This window comes from Akebia trifoliata, chromosome 12 (genome assembly GCF_017979445.1).
Source record: "Akebia trifoliata isolate Shusen 1 chromosome 12, ASM1797944v1, whole genome shotgun sequence".
NCBI classification, from domain to species: domain Eukaryota; kingdom Viridiplantae; phylum Streptophyta; class Magnoliopsida; order Ranunculales; family Lardizabalaceae; genus Akebia; species Akebia trifoliata.
Genome location: NC_141386.1, coordinates 34765891 through 34774543, shown reverse-complemented (window position 1 = coordinate 34774543; position 8653 = coordinate 34765891). Strand labels below are relative to the sequence as shown.

General features: G+C 38.9%; 1 pseudogene across 1 annotated transcript; it reads left to right on the top strand.

Moving 5' to 3' along the window:
• Window positions 1-5164, top strand: LOC147389839 (uncharacterized; annotated as a pseudogene). Its single transcript, XR_015171061.1, has 6 exons — window positions 1-380; window positions 504-730; window positions 2041-2139; window positions 2891-3046; window positions 3395-3636; window positions 4321-5164. The product of XR_015171061.1 is annotated as an uncharacterized LOC147389839 (transcript).
• The last annotated feature ends 3489 nt before the right edge of the window (window positions 5165-8653 follow it).

Genomic DNA, 8653 nt, shown 5'->3' with positions numbered 1-8653 from the left:
AGTTTCACATTCTCTCTCCCTCTTTCTCGAGAGAGAGAGAGAGAAAGAGAGAGACAGAGAGAGAGAGAGAGATGGTAATGTCGTTGCCAATGTCCACTCTCTACAAGGGTCGCTGTTCCACTTCATCAACGATCTTGCAAAGATCAACCTTAACTGTTTTAACGACCACACCAACTACCTTTACTATCTCACAACAATCACCATTCTTCTACAAACACAACAACAGGACCCTCCTCTCTCCTCTCGTCTCTAACCCTAATCTTCCTAACTTCAATCGATCTGTTAAGGCCAAAGCTCAGTTGAACTTCCCTCTCATTTCTCCTCAAGATCACTGGGGAACATGGACTGCTCTCTTCGCGCACCGGTGCTTTCGGTATCTGGTAATTTCTCGCTCTACTTTTTTTCATCAATTGATGAAAGATTCTCGATCTAAATTTAGTTTTTTTTTTTTTTTTTTTGGTTGAAAAAAATCTTGTTTTGGGTTTGGAAATTTGTGATTGAAGGTCGGAGAAGACAAAGATTGGGAGCACATTGAGTGGGGCACTTGTGAGCACTCTGGTGGGACTTGCGGCTAGTAATATTGGGATCATTTCTTGCGAAGCTCCGGCTTATTCAGTTGTAATGGAGTATCTTCTCCCCATGGCTGTTCCCTTGCTATTGTTTAGAGCCGATTTACGTCGTGTGGTACAGTCCACAGGGACATTGCTTTTGGCATTCTTGCTTGGATCAGGTCTTTCTTAGTGCATGCTTTAGGTTTGAATCTTTTCTGTTAGTTTCTACTAATGCTGCCCCATAATTGATACTACATTTGATTCCAATTTGACCCATTAATCCATTCTCGAATTTAGAATGGAAAATGTGTCGAAAAAAAAAAAAAATTACTTGTTATTGTTAATGTTGGGATATTGTGTGCATCTTCTCTTGTTTAGTTTAGTCCCACATCGGACACTCATTGCCTTGTCTCTATCCTTATATGCTCCTGGGCCTCTCCACTCATTGCCAATTGGTTTTGAGTTGGACACCCAAACTTATCAATTCTATTCATTTTCCTTTTAAGTCTATATGTTAAAGGTTGCAATGAAATTTGGATTCATTTAACCTTCACTTTCTAGTTGTTAAGGATATCAAGTTCTATCATGTCTTTGTATCTCTCACATTACTTCATTCCTGCTACATGTGGCATAGAACCCTAACATCCTAATGAAGCAGAACAAGTAGATTCAAGGACTCTATGTTAGGTTTAGAAAGTTTCCAATTATAGAAACACTTCAAAACATCAACCTTATGAAGTACTCGATAACCTTTTCAAATTTCTTGAAGGGTGTAATTCTAATTGAGGAGTTATGTTGAGGTTTTGATCGGTGGTGACACCGTCATCCGAACCTTAGACCTTTTCAGTTAACGTGTTAGGTTTCTCCCATGGATGCTACCCGGTGACAATTAACCTTCATGCCGTTTGTGACATTATGTAATAAATTTTGTGGGCCTAAGGTTATTTTATTGTTGTTTGGCCCATGTTCTCAATTAAGAGTCACTTGTATCCTTCTTTGATGAGTTTCCATTCACTTGATATAAAAGAGGGAAAAAAAAAAGCGATTTTCAATGTAAAAGAACCATGATGCGATTATGTTTCATAAGAAATTTCCTCTTAAATGTTTAGGTCACTAATTTACTATCATAGATTATTTCTGTTTTTTCCCCATAGATTTATTTCTCCCCATCGGTAGTTTTGAGATGTCACATAAAGCTCAAAATTCCCTTTTTTTAACCATCCCTTTCTATACTTCCCCCAGTTGTGCTATGGACACCACATTCTAAATCCTGAATGTCAAAATTCACTTTGAATGTTTTATGAAATAGCAGATGCATAGAAAATGAATGGTCGGCCTTTAAAATGAGTTTCACCATATGTTCACGATGGTATACATATGGTGTATAACATATAAAATGAACCAATACTTTCTAGATATCTCAGTTTTCTAACTATATATCAGGCCAAAAATCACATTCAAACTTACTTATTCTTTCGTGTTATAATAGTTGGAACGGTAGTGGCATATCTGATGGTGCCCATGCGATCACTTGGTCAAGACAGTTGGAAGATTGCTGCTGCCCTCATGGGTAGACACATTGGTGGAGGTAATTTCAAATAAATGTTGTTGCATATGGGCTTTGGTATGACCTTCTACTAATAAATGGATCTCTTGGATTGACTTTTCAATGCTATTTATATTATAGATTCATTAATGAATATAAGACCTGTCTTTGACATTTATTGATTATACAATTTTCATGCTAGATAGATCATTCAATTTTCAGTAGTCTCCCTCGAGAAAATCATTAGAGTTTATTCTTACTGATGTTTAGATAAACGATTGGTAAAGAGAAATTGGAGAGAGGGACAGGACTAGGCGGTATCTAATTTTCATTATCAACGCACATACAACTAAATTTGAGGCACACTTCATGTTAACGTAGGTCCTTTGAAAACCCCAGGTGTCCCATGTCAACATAGCACAGTATGAATATGGAATCCATGTTGGAGAAACTTAACTGTACCCAAATTGTTGGCAAATTTTTTGAGCTAAAATACTTAACCGGGTGTTCCACTTCTGCTTCTTTATTGTATCATTATTAGTAATGTTGTTTAAATGATGGATAGTTTGTGCAAGCTTAGACCCATAGCTCAGTTGGTTTGACACATTGCAAAAAACAACTTTTAGGTCGTGGGTTCAAGTCCAGCTTACCCATCAGTCAAAAAAAAAAAAAAAAAAACTGATATGGATTGTTTATGCATGTTGAGTTTCTTTTCTCAAGTTCTAGGTATGGATTATGGATTGGAAAAAAAATATTCTTGGTACTGATTAACTTTGTCCTTGATTTTCTATAGCGGTCAATTATGTTGCTATTTCGGAGGCTCTTGGTGTTACTCCATCAGTGTTGACCGCTGGATTAGCTGCAGACAATGTTATTTGTGCATTATATTTCACATCACTTTTTGCATTGGCATCTAAAATACCTCCTGAGGCGTCAACATCAACCAGTGGTACGCTTTGTTTTTTTCTTTTTGTTCGCAATGCATAACGCATTTTGGTTTTCCACTTCTTTGTTCCTTATACACTTTTCTATAACTCTTTTCAGTCAATAATATGCTGTAAAATATTTTCGAGATAATAATTTATTTTCTCTCTTGTTTCTTTTTTTCTTATGCAAAATTGTACATTTGTATTTCCTTGAATATTGATGCCTCAAAGACATACTTTAAAAGTATCAGGCTGATCTAAATTGTCAATCTAACAAGGTCTCGGGCATTAGAACATACAAAGAAGTTGACTCATGTAAAATACTATAACTCTAAGATGTATCCTCTGATGGAAATTGAAAATTTTGACAGATGGTCTAATGGATATGGAATCTAATCATGGAAACAAGCTACCTGTGCTACAAACTGCTACCGCTCTAGCTGTATCCTTTGGTATCTGCAAGATTGCCACTTATGTCACGAAATTGTTAGGAATCAAAGGAGGCATCCTTCCATGTGTAACCGCTATTGTAGTAATATTTGCAACTATATTACCAGCACAATTTGGCTACCTAGCGCCTGCTGGTGAAGCCATGGCTCTGATTCTGATGCAGGTAGATAAATTTCTTAGCAGAATCTCTCCAAAAAAGGTTATTTGCATTAATCTGGTTTGCTCTTTTCAATAGTGCTACTCATTTGACCTTGCTTTCTATGGAAGGTTGCATGACCTCAACCTCACGACTTTCTTTCTTTTAACCTGATATTTTCCTTCTTGATGTGTTCTCTTCCCCTGGTCTCTTAGAAACAAATCTAGGTACAAATATTCTAACAAGTGATAAAGACATTAGAAGCATACCCAAAATAACACATATTTGTGGATTTAACCTCAACTCTCCAGAAACATCTATGCATAATGCTACGGGTAACGCAATTATTGTATGGGCTTGCTACTTTCCTTCTTTAACCTTTTTTTCCCCTTCCCAATATGTCCCCTCCCCCTTGAACTTTTAGAAACAAAGGTAGACACACATATCCTAAGAAATTAGCAGCATACGCACAACAAAACCATTGTGGAGGTTTGTGCCTTTTGACCATCAGTGTTACAATTTCTCAAAATACTTCTTTTCAAAGTAATGGTAGTGATTTTGATACTGGCCTAAAAGGCGCACTGAAGTTGGCCCAAACTAGATATTTTAAAAGCAACATATTGCTCTGCCTTCATCTTTGTACCGAGAACTGAAAAGAGTTCCTTTGGTAATCTGATCAGTGGGCTTATGCAACTTTCTTGTGAACAACAGGTCTTTTTTACTGTGGTGGGTGCAAATGGCAGCATATGGAATGTCATCAACACTGCGCACAGTATTTTTATGTTTGCTCTTGTCCAGATAGCCGTCCATCTTGCTGTGATCCTTGGACTTGGAAAGCTACTACATTTCGATCAGAAGCTGCTGCTGTTGGCTTCAAATGCCAATGTTGGTGGCCCTACAACAGCGTGTGGGATGGCCACAGCCAAGGGATGGGGTTCTTTGGTTGTTCCTGGGATTCTTGCAGGCATATTTGGAATTGCCATTGCAACTTTTCTTGGTATTGGGTTTGGGGTGGTGGTTCTTAAATATATGTAATGGTTCGAAATTTTAAATACGCTAACGATTTTCTGACTCGAAAATTTTCACTCGGTCTGTACTCGGCTGATGTGGCAAGGGCACAGAACCGTTGATTATTTCCTTGCCTATCCCGAAGAAAAATATCTATCGATCTGTGCACTTGCCATGTCAGCCGCGTACAGACCGAGTGAAAAAAAATTAGTTAGAAAATCACGATTCTTTTAAATATCAGAATGTTCTGTTGTAGACGATGTTAACTATATTGCGTGCAAAGCCAATTTTGTGCTTTGAGAGAACAACCCTAATGAGACTTGTATTTTAGGTACTGACTAGGATTACTTGACACAACGTCTGCTTTTTTTATTTTTTGGCCATTTGACAGTCACACATTTCTCCATGAATGTTAGTTGCACCATACAGTGGTGGTTCTTTTTCTACATTGAAAACCAGCCTGATTCGTAAGCTCCTAACTGTTGAGTTGAAACATTTTTTATTTTTTATTTTTGGGTCATTGGCCTGGAGTGTACACCAGAATTATCTTGCAGTGATTAATTTTGTTAATTGAGTCTATAAAATATAAGGATGGAGAGATATCAGTTTTGGATGGTTAAAATAGAGGCCTATTTTATATCAATAATGATTTTATGACACATGCCCCCTTACGTGGCATGTGATAGAACCATATATTCTTTTCCTTGGGATACACTACTGCACATGTTTATGGGGATGTACAGTTGTGCATCCCGAGGGAAAAAAACTGGTTCTAATCATGGTATTAAATTTCGATTTCGATTAGTCTGGAAATGGAAATGAATACAATTTTTGGAAATGATAGAAATGTCGAGGAAATTTTCATTAATCCTATAGAAAATGATAAAATAGGCATTAAAACACACTTATTAAGTCATCAAAATACAATAAGCTAATACATGGAGTGAGAAATTGAATATCAACAATATTTTGCTACACATATGTTGAGAGGCTGACAATGGAAATAACATTACATAAACTACATACAACTTAACATGTAAGACATTAAAATGAAGAAACTATTAAGTTGCATTCATGTGTATGATACGTATACATGTATACATTGTGGCTTGCCAAGTCATATGCCTTGCCAGATCATACTGTCCAGGTCATATGAAAACCAAGTCCAATCCATTAGTTGATTATTTAGTGGAGGTAGTGGAGGTAGTTATGCTTGAGGGTTCATGTCAAGTAGTGTGAATTAATTAGTGGAGGTAGTTATGCTTGAGAGTTCATGTCTTCGGTACTTGACTCCATTTTCTTAGCATTGTGGTTCCTGAATTCTAGTGATTAGTTGTTTTTTGCTTTTCCAGTTGTAGGCCTATAAATGGCCAAGTTCTCATTCAATAAAGGTATGGATTATTATACCAAATATCTCCTCTGATTCTCTCTCTTTTCTCATTCTTATATCTGTAATTCTCTTTTGTATTTATTAAGTGGTATCAGAGCCGGCTCATCCATGGATACCCGTGGAAAGTCGAATGCGGAATTCCGCACTGAAGTCAATGAAATACTTGCCAGCCACGAATCCCGTTTCGATCAAATTCTCAACGAATTACAAGCGTTACGGTTACAACAAAATCAACCAACCATACCACAAACACAACCTACCATCGAAATCAACCCGTTTGCACAAGGGGAAACATCTCAGACCCGAACCACCTCACAAACCTCAGTTCACAATCAAACACAACTCAAATTATCATTTCCCAAATTCACTGGTGAAGACCCCCATGGATGGATATACAAATCCGAACAGTACTTTGAATTTAAGGGAATCACTCCACAGCAACAAGTTCAACTAGCATCATTTCATTTAGAGGGGATCGCCCTCCAATGGCATCGGTGGTTCATGAAGTTCAAAGGTCCTCAAACTTGGGAGGAGTTCACCAAAGCCATTCTCCACCGCTTTGGTCCAACAGACTACGAAGATCCTTCCGAAGCTCTGTCTCGACTCAAACAATTGACAACAGTTGCAGTGTACCAAGAGTCTTTCGAAAAACTTTCTCATCGTGTAGATGAATTACCTGAAAGTTTTCTTGTAGGTTGTTTCATAGCTGGGCTCAAAGAGGACATCCGTTTGGATGTTCGGATCAAACAACCAAAGACCCTTTCCGATACCATTGCTGTAGCTCGTCTAGTTGAGGAGCGTAACACATTGCAACGAAAAATCAGCACTCCAAATCGCTCGCAGAACTTCACAACATCAACACGATCATCACCAAATCCTGCAGCCGGCCTTCTCGGTCCATCTTCAGGTATGAAATCGACCCAAATGTCAGACAATTCACAGATTCCTATCAGGCGTATTACGGGACAAGAAGCAAGAGAGCGACGACAGAAAGGTCTGTGTTATTATTGCGATGAGAAGTTTGTACCGGGGCACAATTGTTCGCGTCCTCAGCTTTTTATGATGGAAGATGTACAAAACGACAATCCTTGTGATGAGGACATAATAGATGAGGTAATGACGAGTGAGTCTCTTCCAGAAATTTCCTTTCATGCAATGGCAGGTACCACCCATCCGCAAACCATCCGCGTGGTTGGAAAGCTGAAAAACAGAGATATTACCGTCCTCATAGATGGTGGAAGTACGCACAACTTTATTGATCAAGACGTGGTGACGAAGTTCGGATTACCGGTTGTTCGTGACAAAACATTCCAAGTTATGGTGGCTAATCGGGAAAAGATTGATTGTTCGGGTAAATGTATGGCTCTCACTTTCGTAATCCAAGGATACCCCATCCAAGCAGATTTCTATGTATTGCCGGTGGCAGCTTGTCAGGCTGTTTTGGGGGTGCAATGGTTGGAGACACTTGGCCCTATAGAAACCGATTATCGACAGCTTACGATGACCTTCAATCAAAGTGGGAAGTCTCGGACCTTTCAAGGTTTGAAGCATTCCGATACGGCTCCAATAAACAATAAGGAACTATTGCATTTAGCAGGTGGTGGATTATTTCTTCAAATTATTCCTTCAGCCACTACCACCATCCATCATGTCCACCCAAGTGACATCAATGAAATCATTACTGAATTTGCGCATGTTTTCACTCCACCAACTAAACTTCCTCCAAAGCGTATACAAGACCACCGAATTCTTCTATATCCAGACCATGGCCCTATTTCTGTCCGCCCTTATAGATATCCTCATTATCAAAAGTCTGAAATTGAGAAAATGGTACAAGAGTTCCTTGACTCCGGGTTGATCCGACCCAGCAATAGTCCCTTTTCATCACCCGTATTACTTGTCAAAAAAGCTGATGGCTCATGGCGTTTTTGCGTGGATTACAGGGCCCTTAACAATGTCACTGTCAAAGACAAATATCCGATCCCCGTAATCGATGAGTTGTTAGACGAATTGAAGGGAGCTCAGTATTTCTCAAAATTGGACTTGCGATCTGGCTATCATCAAATACGCGTGAAGGAGGAGGATGTGCACAAGACAGCATTCCGCACCCATGCAGGGCACTACGAATTTGTTGTTATGCCATTCGACCTAACCAATGCACCATCAACGTTCCAAGGACTCATGAATGATCTCTTTCGATCCCATCTTAGAAAGTTTGTCCTAGTGTTCTTTGACGATATTTTAATCTATAGCCGATCTTGGATGGAGCATTTGCAACACCTACGAAAGGTATTGTTAATTTTATCTACTAACAATTTATTTGCAAAGCAGTCGAAATGCCGTTTTGGTGTTTTACAGGTGGACTATTTGGGACATATAATATCATTGGAAGGAGTCGCTGTCGACCCTTCAAAAATTCAAGCCGTCTTGGATTGGCCGATCCCAACCTCTTCCAAGGGTGTACGCGGATTCCTTGGCCTTGCGGGGTACTATAGAAAGTTCATCCGAGGGTTCGGAGTGATAGCTGCCCCCTTAACCCGTTTGTTATCCAAGGAAGGGTTTCGTTGGACTACAGAATCTAACACAGCTTTCACCAAAATGAAATAAGCACTTACCTCTCCTCCGGTGCTACAACTCCCAGATTTT